General features: G+C 44.0%; 1 protein-coding gene across 2 annotated transcripts in view; it reads left to right on the top strand.

Moving 5' to 3' along the window:
* The window catches only part of BICC1 (BicC family RNA binding protein 1), a 1,115,336-nt gene that overhangs the window by 496,697 nt on the left and 604,690 nt on the right, over positions 1–13,949 (top strand). The window lies entirely within an intron of this gene.

The raw sequence follows: 13,949 nt of genomic DNA, 5'->3' as shown, positions 1-13,949 counted from the left end.
ACACAGACTATTCAGCAGAGCAGCAATGTTCTTCTCCTCAATAATACATCCGGGACTGCAAGCATACGCAAACGCAAAATGGCTGCAAATAACCAGATGGGAACTAATGATGACCATAAATTCGACAGTAAATGGGTTTAACGCAATTAAAGAGGAGCTGCGAGCTGTAAGGATGGTAGCACTACAGAACAGATATGTATTGGACCTTCTCACAGCAATGGAAGGAGGAGTTTGTGCAAAGATAGGACAATCATGCTGCACGTTCATACCTGCCAACGATGCCGACAATGGTACACTAACAGAAGCAGTTTCACAATTGGCCCAGATGCACTCCAAAATGATGGACGAAAGTAACGGCGTAAACAAGGATAAAAGCTGGTTTTCACTATTATGGTCATGGATGCCATCTTGGCTGTCAGATGGACTGAAAATAATAGTGGGATGTGCTATTTTGGCTGGAGCTGCACTGATAATAATTAGATTTTGGAAAGCCCGGAAGGCGCGCTCAACTGATGAGTTGCTGGAAATGGTGGGAATGCACCCCTTGATGCCAGCGGATGACGGCCAGCACACAGGTGTGATAATACACGAAAGGGAGAAGTTGCGCACCCAAATCATCGCCAATCATCTAGACCCACCATCAGTGAAGATCGAGAACCCAAGGAACCCTAGGAGCTACATAGGAAGATGGGTGTACTGTACTCCTGGAGGAACATGCGAATACATGTATTGGTCATTTGAAGATCACGTAAACCATTATGGACATCTCGGAGGGATAACCAAGATATGGAGAGTAAGAGGAGATAACGAGAAGGATATGTTTGTGGTCGACAAGTCGACCAGAGGGGGGACTGAAGTGGGAGAATGGAAAACCAGACTCCCGTCCTTCACCTCTCGCGCTTGGCCTAGAGGGTCGCGGCCCAGACACCCGCCACGAGAAGAGTTTGCCCATTTACCAGATGACCAAATACCCTGGTACAGAAACATACGGATGTGTCCATCTGCCTGCCCAACAGCCCGCACTGGCCATGCCGACACCTGCGGCACGGACCAACTAGACTGAAATCTACACATCGTTAGAGATGCCATGACGACCTAGATAACGGGAAGCACCGCTGAACTATTATACACGCTGAACATTTCCACACCAATCTACACGAAGAACATACTCAGTGCTCTGACGTAGGCGACAGGCTTATTCACGGACGTGCATCTTTATTATTTTTACATAGGCTTTCAGAATGCAGAAACGCAAGACGCACCATGAGCTCATTTATAACGCTTGCTCACGCTTCTCTTGAAACCCGTTACCATCATGAGAGATATAATGGAAACACGATACTGGCCATGAAACTGTATGCCACTATAACCTAAAGCATCCATGCACTAAATGGATTACTCGTGCACCAGGCCCAAGTAGGCCTCAAGCAAGAGTTCCCGTGGACATTAACAAAGCAAAAGTCAGGTTGCTGAGCCTGCAGAAAGAACCCAGTGGAGCAACCAGCCAAGGTCGTAATGTTGCAAACCCACAGTCAAGAAACAAATCTTCAAAGGCACGATGTTGCAACCTCGCACTCCACGTACCAATGTTAAAATCATATCTGCAAATTAAACCAGACATACAGTAGAAAAACAATATTAATTGTGCAGAATTATGCCTCAAACACGGTCCCTCCCCACGTGACCAAGCCGAACCTGACGAGATGCCAAAACCCAGGAGAGAAAAGGCGTCTGGGTACCTCGCTACGAGACGCAGGCCGACACACTTGAAAGGCTCAATGGACACCTGCTACAGTGGGAACGGTCAGTCTCCCACCTATGAATAAATCCTCACATTGCCTGCACGTACCCATATTGAAACACTGTTGCAACCACAGGTGCACCGTGTGCTGGGAACAACGGTGGTCCCAGGCTGGGGAGCTCACGGATGCACCAATCAGAACATGAGGTTCTTATCTCAGACGTCAGTAACGTTAGCCAATCCTCAGGGGTCTTCATGTAACAATTCTTATGTATCTAATTGTAGGGACAACCCAGATATACCACCTGACTACATCTTAACCACTAATATCATTCTCTATAGGCGTACTATACTAACCCCACCACTCGAGCAACCAATCAAGAGTGGCGATAGGTTCTTTTGGTAACTTTTTGGAATGACGCAAGTAGCGCGTCATAATGTAGTAAAAAGGGCCTGCGAGCCCCACTATTGTGTGTGTGTCAGGACGAACGCGTGCGCTCCTTGACCCATCCCTGCCGTTTGCATAATAAACGACAGAAGTTGCCTTGCTCCTTGTGTGTGCCTTATACTCTGTCTCGATCCGAGATATACACGGGAGGAGTTGGGGCCTCCCTGCCCGGAGGTCTGCGGACGGCCCGGCCGACCCCGGCAGAATCCCCCCCGACAGGCTGACCCCCCCCCCTCCGGCCCGGGTGCTAATGGAAGGAACGCAACAGTGGAATACACACACAGTGCTCATTGAGGATTAAAGAATCTGGCATTTCAGATTTGGCTGCTGCTAGAGTGCACAGAGCATCGGAAGGACTGATGGGGAAATGTAGTTTGATCCCCACTGTTTAGATCGACAGCACGTTTAGAGAACACGAGCCACTGACCCCCTTGCTACCATGTGACATACCTTTCACAGCAGTCGTAGCAAGTGCGTTGCTGAACATAGGCACTACCTCGAGGTTGCTGCAGTTTCCAGGGTATGGGGTCGTGTGAAACAGTGTGTTACGTGTGTTCCTTGTTTTCCTTGTTTTCTGTAGCCCATTGCAGAATAAGAATTGCCATTCTAGTTTTATTCGAACTGCTATGGTATAAAGTCTCTGGGACTGTAGCATAAAACGTTTAACTCTCAGGGTGTGCTTCATCTGTTCCTCAAGATTCTGTTGCAACAGCTGGCAGGCAAGAATTGGCCATTTCCCCCTCTGTCTTCATGTTACAGTGTGCAGTTATGGAGCGCTGTTTTAGATTCTAGGTTGCTCCACAGGAAAGACTGCACGTGTTCTCTGTTTTCTTACCTGATTCAGCTCACTTTTTTTGGACTTGATTTTACTTTTGTGCAAGGTTTTCAATTTAAATTGACAGGATTGATTCTAATTGGCAGCCATTATAAGTGGTGCGTTTTGCTTGAGTTATAGAGTATTAAGTTCAAACGAAGTTAGCGATCCTTCAGCACGGGTTACCGACAGGAAATGATGATTTTGGAATGCGACGAAGTTTCCACGTTCCGTTTATTCATCTTTGTAATCGAAATCCCGCGGATTTATAGCAGTGTGCGGCTGGCCGCGTTTCACTTGTCTAGAAGTGCGTATCAGCTCTGGCCACCCTTCTCTTTCCCATTTCAAAATGTCAGCTTGAAAATCTGTGAACGTTTGCTCTAATGCATCCTGATAGCCTATGGTTCATCTGCGAATGTTCACGCGTGGGCTCGTGCATATAACATGACCAGCTCTCCCCGATGGAGTCTACAACAATATACAATCCCCCCCCCCTCGCTTCAGGTGCCACCTTGTGCCTTCGGGCTGACGCCACGTGGAATGTTTTTCTGCAATGCCCATTCAAACACAATTACCGGCTGGAATACCCGACTTCAATTTTGCGCAAACCGTGAAGAGTGTTTATAAATGAGGTTACATTTTCTGAGGCTAAACGCAGCCAGTGAACTTTTGTTTTCCAAGTGCTTGGCTTAGTTTACATTAATGCCTATTCCTTTCTGTAGAGCTGCTGGATGCGGTTATTTTCAAGTAATGCAAGAACTAGTCTTATATTGGACCTGTCAAAGGTTGCAGTTAGAAAATGTGACGAGGGCAGAAGGGGACTGGCTTGGATCATCCAAATCCTCAAAATGGCTGCCTTGCTAGTATTTTATCGCTGTTTTGTTGGGGATTACTGATGTGATTTTATTTAGGGTGACATTAGTCGCCTTAAGGTCATGTGCCATTCTGCCTCATTGGCAGGTCCCGGGGTCTGCACACATTTGCTCCCTAGATGTTTGACTTCAACTCCCATCAGCCTTTGTCCCAGTTGTCAATGGTGAAGGATCCTGGGACTCGTAAATCAAAACTCTGGAGAGCCCCAGGCTGCAGATCTCTAGCGTTAGACATGCAATGCATTATATCATACCTTCTACCATCCATTCGCCATCCTGAGCGGGCCATGTATGGAAAGTGTTTGTTTGTTTCGGGAAGCACAACCCAAACATGGCATTATCCATTGTACACACAGGGGCCTTCTTGGCTTGATCTATGGCAGAGCTTTCAGTGTATGTATGTTGCGAGGATTAATCTTGAAATATCGTGTTCTCTCTAAAGATAGTCTGTTAATACATTTTTAACCTCTCTCGGGCTGTCCGGGTCCACATGTGCTTGCCTTGAGAGACTGTGTAACATAATATGAGAGATGACCTAACCCTGTTCGGGGTGGTTTGGGAATTTGATAGTTTCTTCTGTATGAGTTTCTTCATTTCGATTTGCTTCATGATTAGAGGCCTCAATAGGGATATATGCGGTGGTAATCATAATCACGTGGTATTTTCAAATACCTCCAATTTTAAAAATTAAACCTCATTAGGAGTTGTGATTTTCAATGGCATGGGGTACATGGAAACAGAAACATTTGGAAATTGGAATATGCACAGTTAATCAGGATTCAAAAGTCATATACTACATAAAACGTCCATTTGACCATATGTATGTAGGAAAAACTAAGATGGAAGCTTATGTGATATTATTTAGCAGATTAAATACCGCTCTGATGGTTCAACACTATATTGGAAAAAAAAAACATTCAACAGATGACTTGTTCTGGTGGATATTAGTACCTACTAATAGTGATGTGGATAAGGAAGCTCAATGGATTCATCGACTAGGAACACACATTACAGGTGTGACTGATCAATTCATAATTCCAAACTAAATGAGACCGCTTCATCTGGCATGTACAGGTGAGTCAGCATCACTGTGTAATTGGCTCCAGTCTGTCACCTTTTACTAAGTATATGAGCTAACCAAAAGATACTTGAATTACAATGACAATGACATCACGTCGGCTGACGCGTTATTCTACGATGCCAATATAACAGCTGCAAGGTTCAACAGAGATAGCGTAATTTAATGGGGACTCACTGAGGTAGTTGACCGATATATCAATCTATACTATTCCATTTGTATTGTCCCCTGTGAACTTCATTTAAGTATAAGGAATATTGTAACTTCATGCCAAGTGTAATGGACAGCGTAACGTAATACTAAGGGTTATGGATTCTGTAGCATATACAGGAATCGAAATGGCGACACGTCATCTGACCATTGTACGCCCTGACATCATAATTGCACGCTGTTTGACGTTGTACACAGAAACGTAATTACTTTCTTTTCCCTTTGTTGATAAATTAGAATGTGTATGACGGCGACTGTTCCAGAAAATACAAGCATGTATGCCATTTGCAGGAAACTAAAGGGCACTGGTAAGCTCGTGAGAGTTTTAATATGCTAAAAAAGGACTTTGTTCTATTGCAGTAGGCAGATAGATTCTGTATTACTATGTTCCAAATAAATGAGTGAAGAGCCCAAGGAGTTAAACAATACTACATGGGGTCTATATTGTAAATACAAGTTAAACTAGCGTATATACTGTGCATCTGTTTCCCATTTAGGAAATCTACGAGACGCTTCTTAGTTCTACATTGTAAAAGGATAGTCCAGTGGACATACTACCTAATCGACGTAAACACAACCCTGATAAACTTCACCTAACTCATTGTGAGGATATGTGAATACTATGGAATGCATCCAGGAGTAATGTCCCATGCTGTTTTCCATCTCTCTAGTTCACACATCTAGATGGATTAAACTCGTCTTCATTATGACGTGAACATTCTCAGTTAAATCTCCCTCTGAAGGAATCCATGGTTTTGTTTCCCAATGAGAGTGAGTAGGCTATACCCACTATAAAATAGGACTGTACAATTATAACATTGAATGTATGTGATATACAATACAAACTCATGACATGTCCCTCTATTTATAGAGAGGAGTTCACAGTGTTTAAAAGGAAAATAAAAAAAGGAATATCTCTATTGAAGGCCGTAATTGTGTTTGAAAGGTCCAGAGGAAGGTGATCAGAATGAATTACACTGAAACATTATACGAAGTGAAGTTGTTAAAAAAAACTAGCAATGTTTATAATAACATCGACCTATTGGAACCCATCATTTAATGTATTCCATGTGAAATGTGATGGATCATAATATGAATTGCAGTAACGTTTGGATTCATATGTGATATAACCATGGTACAAATGTACACTGAGCTTATGCATCCGAAATAATGATCTTCTATTGTTTGATGCTGTGTATCTAACAGTTGACCTGTACTGTGTATGATTGTATTGTTGTTAATTGCACTATTTCCGCACTTTTTATGATGTATATACGAAGCATGTACTCCTAATGAGGCCTTGGATCAGGGGCCTACATCCTCTCCAGATGTTTTGGACTGCAGCTTCCTCGATCCCTCACCATTGACTATGCTAGCTATGGCTAATGGCAGTTGTAGTGCAAACCATTGGGAGTGCCAAACTGTATTCAGTTACTGCACCTTGTAGATTGGGCAAGTATAGTCTGACAAATGTGGGCCAGATCTTTGCCCGGCTGCATCAGGTGGGGATTTCTGTCTGCATTTTAGTCCAAATGCAAGCACTTTTAGGCTATCTTATGAAAACAGATCTTAAATTTCACTATTCTTCTGCGTAATAGTGAAGCCAATTTGTGCAACATTAACAAAGAATGTTAATCCTTAAAGCAAACTCTGGTTTCCTGCCAATCATCCTATTTGTTGATTAATAACTCGACTCTAGAAACATACAAATATTAGAATTGGCCACACAGTGAAGAGTCATGAAAGTTGGATTTGGAAAGTTTACTTGACATATGCCATTGATAGACTGGGAATAGATGTTACCACTTTGCCCAGTCCACTCTCGCTCCCCTGAAGGCAGTCTTTCATTTTGTAGCCTAAATGGTTGTTGGGGCCAGGGAATTGGATCACATTACGAATTGGATCATATTACCTCATCCTCAAACAATTGAACTGGATTCCTTGAGGTGCCAGAATAGTAGGTGGCATATTTGGCCCATTAGGCCATTCACACCATACTGCCAGGCACTTTGCCTCTACCTTGGTGGCTTCCAGTGATTCTTTGGTTCTCAGGAGCCAAGAGATCTTGCGCTGGGAAGTCCTCATGTTCCAGCGTGTCTCGACAATTAAACTATCTTTCACTGCATCCACCATGACCTGTTGCAACGCTATGTATGAATTCGCCGTACCCATTCTTTGCTACACTTTTGAAAGATCCTGAAGACCTCGTTTTGGAACAGTTTTTATTGACCCATTTATGTTTTAGGAAGTCATTGAAAAAACCCACCTTTGTCTATTCACCTGTTGCCCCTGATTGCATGTTATTGCTCCTTATGATACTTCACTTGTAAGCCATTCCTATCCCACTTCTTCTGTGCCCGAAAGCAACCTTGTGGCAGGTAGCAGCTTAATCTGTATTGTCTGTAGCCAATGTGGACATGCTTTTTTAAACCTATTGTCCACCTGCAACTCAGGTGCTTATATTGCCTTAGTCTCTCCACTTGGTGCAAAACTGCACTTGCAAGAGTTGACCTACTCCGCAACCCTGTCCCACCCTGAGCCACTACAGCTTTTTGCAGGGATGTGGTAAGTGGTATTGTATAGTGCCTACCTGCCACTATTGGTGGCCTCACTGCTCTTGGCATTGTGAGAGGGAAGTGGGAAGGGTTGATTAGTGGGACCGCGGGAAAGGCAGATGCGAAACCTGTGGAGGTGACGGATGCAGGTCGGAAGTACCTGGTCCCTCACTGCCGATCTGCTTTGTACGTGATTGATGGAAGAGACTTGGGAGTATGTTATCCATGGGCAAGAGCCATAGATCTGAGGGATTTCAGAACTGTGGGTCTGGTTAGCTTCTGTTGTGGGGGATGTGCAACAGGGCTAAAGAGGAGAGCTTAGTCGTGGCTCGGTAAGTGTTGATGTGTTCACGGCTAAGGTTGTGGTGGCCGTCTGTGTATGTAGTGTCAGCTGATAGGAGAATTTTGAGAGCAATTGGTTAGTTGGTGGAAGGCGGGAGTAGGCATTACAAGGAAAAAACAACCAGCAACCATGCACTACTATCGCTGGTGATAATGCAGACGTGTCTCCTTTCTGTAGCTCCCAACGCCATCTCTCTCTCGTTCTCTCTCTCTCAATTGCCCCCCAAAAATGCACCTGCTGTTTAAGGGAACGGTGCAGTGCACTGAAGTGCACGTTTCAACTTCTTCCTACACTTTTCTTTTAAAACAAATCCATTTTTAACGGTTTCTTTTTAAAATAACAGTGTAGGAACAGTAAAACCTAAATTAAAAAAAGTAGAGGAGGAGTGCTCCCGCCCTCTTCGACCACTGCCTATGGGAGGAAAGAACTAAAGGTTCTGTGGAAGGGCAATTTAAAATCTGAGTACCGCAGTCACCCATTTCACCTTCCTTAGTATGTTGGTTAGCAGGCTGAGATATGCCTCAAACCTTACTCGATCATGCTCAGGTGCTGTGCTCAGTGGCCTGCTGGGACTTTTCCTGTTTCGGGTAGGACCCGTTGAGACAAAGCAAGGCATTTGCCAGGGCATTGGTCTAAGCAGGGGCCAGAATACCTACCCAGGCTACCCTGCTGTCTCCCACAAGCCCCAAACTCTTTTCACACAGTCGAAGAAGAAATCCTCTCCCTTTACCAACAGCCAGAACTTACCAGGTCTTCATTATAAGAGTGATGGTGCAGCCCTGCAGGTCATTAGCCACGATGAAACGAGGAGCCAAAACGATGGAAGGTGGAGTGTGGGTTCCTCAAAAAAAGATCCAAAATTGCCACATGTGATGGCATTCTGTGAATCTCGGCATCCACGGACTGTAAGGAGGCCAATAAAAATGTAGTCCCAGAATCAATAAAGACCATGATAAAGTGAGCCTGGCAACAGGCACTTAAAATGAATGTAGAGTTGCCATCTTTTCACACATTTTTATTGAATATTTTGCATAGTTTCCAAGTGGTTTCATGTTTTGTGGTGTATTGTCTGTATACATTGCATGGTAATATTCTTAATATGTATCTTAGAGGACCCTACGTTCAGCCACATTGCCTATTTTGTCGGTTACTTTGTCCAAGTGTTAAGATCAAGGGAGATAGGAATTTTCCTGTAGAGGGTCCCCGGTTATGGTATGTCCTTTCATTCCAGATGTGTTCAGTCTTCAGTTGGCCAATCGTCAGCTTGCCAATGTGGTTAACCAAGCTCACTTTTCCATCTTAGTCCCTGCAGTTGTGCGCTTAGAGGCGATTTGGTTTGGTCAGCTGTTATTGGTCATTAATGTAATTTAAACCATTGCATCAAATATTAAGCAGGTCCTGGGTGTTTAGGAACAAGCAGTATGTATTCTGAAACTAGGAAGTCCATAAGTATAGGACCTGCACCACACCAGTCCCAGAAAGCAACTAGTTTTGGCTAATAAGATAGGACAGACTACAGGTGTCACATATGACATGATGCCCTCTGGGCAGTTATATTGTTGTGATATCCATTATCATTCTATGTGAAACTGGATAATGTTCTGCTTAAGGAAAGCAACATGGTATTATGAACATTTAAATTAAGCTAGCATGTCTGTATTTTCTGCACCACTGTAACTCTTTGGTCCGCTGCCGCCGGGATTGGTGCGGCAAACTGTTAATGAGCTTTCCTGTAGGCCAGGTCTTTCACTAGGCAAACACTGTATGATAAAAGTATTAATTACACAAGGTCGATGCACATTTGTCAGGAAGGGATGTCATGTTACACCCAGGACAATATCCATTGCTGGCTTCCAAATAAGTCACACTCCTGCAATACTCTTTCTGTATCTTTGGCATACAGTTGAAGACTGAATCTACTCTCGCATTACCCCACTGCTTTCGATTCACTAAAGGAACATATTCTGCCTTTCTGCATTCTAATTTCCTGATATTTTTCTTTCTCAATCAAACAAACCCTGAACGAAACCACTCTGTAAAATTGGAATTATTTATGTGCTGTTTGTACAATTTTTTAAGATGTGTTCAAAACCACGTCCCATATGTATATCCCAATACATTAACAATGTATTGAAAGGCACGCAGGCCACCTTTTAAACCTCCCCCTTTCACTTCAATTTGTACGTATCTGTCGACATTTTTCACACTGTGCACTGTGGGGGGTCAAAAGGAGGACACTGACTCTGAGGATATTTGACCCTGTCTTTATTAACTAAATAAGAATACAGCCTATCTGTCCCTATCGCTGTGAGGTGTTCCCTACCTACTTTACTAAGGTGCTTGTCATTCTCTTAATGTCCAAAATGAATAAGGCCATTGTCCAAAAAACGAATACAATCCGACCTCATTACTTATAGAAGCAAAAATAAGGGCAGGAGAACGACCCCATTCTCCTGCTCGGTGCTTTCCGCACTTGTCTTCTTATTTACAAAGAACTTCTTAATATACGATTTTTCAATAGTCTTTGGCAGGGGCGTCATTTCACCAAAAAGCCAGGGGTGGCGTAAGTGACCTGACACGACCCTTGACCTCTGATGACATCACCAGAAGTGATGTCATTTGACCCCATTCCCAAGTGACACCACGGGAAGTAATGGTACACGACCTTCAGATGCATCTAACTAAGCTTCCAGGCTCTCCCATTTCAGCAGATATAAGAATAAGAACCGAGGCACAGAGGGAGGCGGGATTTATCAATCATCACACATTTGGAGAAGGTCATTTTCCAGATTCGACATGGGACCTATATGTAAAACATACATAATGCAGTACTCGTAATAGGGTAACCAAAATCTCTAAAGCAGGCTACAGCTAGCATATGAAATATCTATAGATCAATGGACAAAGAAGTATTCGTTATCTGTGGCATTGATGAGTTAAACAAGCCAAAAAAGCACCTAGGGAGGCATGCGCCGGCTGTTTACCAAGGAGCAAAATGATGCACGAGCAAGGCCTGAAAATTAAACCATTGACCAGGATTTAGTATCAAATTCCCTGTTTATAAATGTATCTATGGGTCAGCTACCACTACAATAGAAGAAACCTATTGTGTGGTGTAAGCTGGGGCCATCTGTCTCCGTGTGCATTTAACTTTAAGTTATGTAACAAGCAACCAAATGTTGTCCCCCACAACCCAGAGCCGAACCTAACACCATGATGTCCTAGGCTTTGATACACGACTCTTCAATCTTTTTTAACAGGTTGAGGTGTGGGTGGGGGGGGTGGGGCACAATGCATATTCGATTTTCAGAGCTCTATGTGCGAGGTCTATTTTTCAATGACCCCCCCCTGGACCGGCCCATGAATAAAGCTTCCACAAAGCCCTTTCCAAGAAGGAGTTTGAGTGGGGAAGGATGGGCCACTCCATGGCTCTCACTTCTGAGACTCTATTGTCAGCACTTATTTTCTTAAACAGTGTTGTACCAGAGCAGGGTCCTGGACATGTTTGTGGCCCCTCTCAACCATTCACATCACACTTGAATGCGTTCAAGGTAAGCAGAGCCCAATCAGTGGTGTAGCACAAAATGTGGGGGCCCTTCCCTCCCCACAAGCTCCTTAACAAAGCACAGGCATACTACACCCTGAGCCGGCCTGGACTACCACGTGTGTGCACTGTCCATGAAGATTATACCGCTGCTGGGGCATGCACTACTCCCAAGTGAACGAGGTAGATATGTTTTTTAATCAAAGCTTAAATGTTTCATTTAGCCTACAGCGATAGAGTTGTCACAGCGCAGCCACAAAGAACCTCTTGCGGCCACAGAGACAGAACATGGGGGAAAATTATGGCAATTATTTTCTTTCCGCACCCGGGAAGGGTGCTCCGCTAATCAGGTGGCTGGAACAGCATCCGGGAATACATAAACCCTGCCCGCTCTTCCAGCCACCCAAGGCCCTTCCTCTGAGTGACACTTTTTTTTCTTCTTTTTTTTATTATTGCAGGGAGGCAACAGGGAGCCTCTCCCGGTTGCCTCCCCTCCACTTACCTGTGGGACCGGAGCATTGCGCTTTGGTCCTGAAGCGCCTCCCGTCTGGCCGCTGCCATAAAGTGGAAAAGGGACTTGTCCCTTTTCCATATGGCTGCGGCCATATTTTCTTTATACTTTTTTTTCATTTGTCATCAGGAGATCGGCTGCACTAGCAGTGCGGATCTCCCGATGAAAATGTTTGAAAGCCATTTACACCCCGGACGAACCCCGGGGTGCAATGGACATTGCCTTTAATGGCCCACAGCCCGAGCTGTGGCCTGAGCTTCGATCAGACCCGCCTTCCTGGCATGGCATGAAAGCCATAGTCCGCCTCTCTCTGCCTGGTCTCATCGACCTATCTGGAAATCCCATTGTCCAGGGATGGTTGTGTTGGCAAGCTGAGAAATATTTTTATGGCCAGGAGAATATTTGCTTTTGTATGCTGAAGCTACCTCTTCCTCTTGCATGGAGCTATATCGTATCACACCACAGAGGGCGAATGTAAATGAAGCTGGTGGACAAGAGATGGGTGCGACTGGAGTAAATGGATGCTGGAAATCTTTGACAAATAGAACAGGGTCGGAAGGCATTCCCAGGGTTATTGTTCATTCAGTCTCTGAGATATTGAGCCCAGCACGCCTTTTTCACTTCTCCTTCTTCTTTCAGCTCGTGATTGCTAGCAAGTATTTTTTCAGCACTCTTGGCTGTGTAATTATTAACCACCAGCCTGGGGTTGCCCTCCTTGGTTTAGCAGTTTGAGTATTTTCTTTCTGGCCTCTGGTCCCTGCAGTGTTTGAGATATAGCCCTCATAAGGCATGCAGTGAATTTGTCTCCTGTTCTGATCTGTGTTACTGCCACAGATAACGGTGACTGTGTGCCAGTATCTTTTTGCCCATGGGCTGGCTCTGTGGGGTTCTGGTTTTCACCTCCCTTGGTCAGTCTTTCCCTCATGGTCTGGCCCTATTATCTGGGGCTTTCAATCTCCCATGGTCTTGGGCCCCTTGTCTCTTTCAGTCCTTTCACCCTGAAAGTGATAGCATACCCTTCTCACCATGTGAGTATGTGTACCCTGGTGTGTGCAGTGACGCCAGACCCCCTGATCCCTTATACTCTTCCCAGCACTCCTACCAGACTATGGGTTACAGCTCATTCAAGTATGACAGCACTCCTGCTTTGCGTCCCCCATTCTGAGGAAACTTAGCCTGGTAGTAGTTCACAAGATACCTGCGTGCAACCAGAATCCTTCATCCCTGTCTCAATGGCCAAATAAAAGACAGCAAAAAAAAACTAAAAAAAAAACTTGCATGTCTGGTGATTTAGGTTAATTTACAAGGTGAAGATTCTGTGTAATTATAGAATTACTATAAAAAATGTTATGTTAATGTAAGTCATAAAAAAGTAGCAGACTGTTGTTAATTATTACTGCACTTAAAAATGTATATATCTCATCATTTTGCCATAAAAAGAGTGAGGGTGTCATTTTATAACGAGTGGTGTTAAAAATGAAAGCATAAAAGTGCCTGTTTTCTGCTCCATCTCATTTCCGTGCGGTTCTGCGGCAGGCGTGGCGCGCGTGGCTTTCTTGCACACTGATAAATGACAGCATTCCTCCTTTGTATAGCTTTCCGCTTCCAAATAAAGCAGGTTACAATAAGTCTGTTATTACACATACTGTTTTACAAATAATTTACCTAGGATTGTACATTTATTTCACTGGGAAATTCACTTTGAAATAATGTGATACTTTTTCATATTTGTGAAATAAAGTTGGAAAGCTCCCACACAAAAAAGAACTATCGTCAATGAGTTACTTCGATATTCTTATTTATTTTTTCTGTGATGTGAAAGAATCTCAACAT

Source organism: Ambystoma mexicanum, chromosome 8 (genome assembly GCF_040938575.1).
Source record: "Ambystoma mexicanum isolate Mex_15411 chromosome 8, UKY_AmexF1_1, whole genome shotgun sequence".
NCBI classification, from domain to species: Eukaryota; Metazoa; Chordata; class Amphibia; order Caudata; family Ambystomatidae; genus Ambystoma; species Ambystoma mexicanum.
This window is presented reverse-complemented; position numbering and strand designations above follow the sequence as displayed.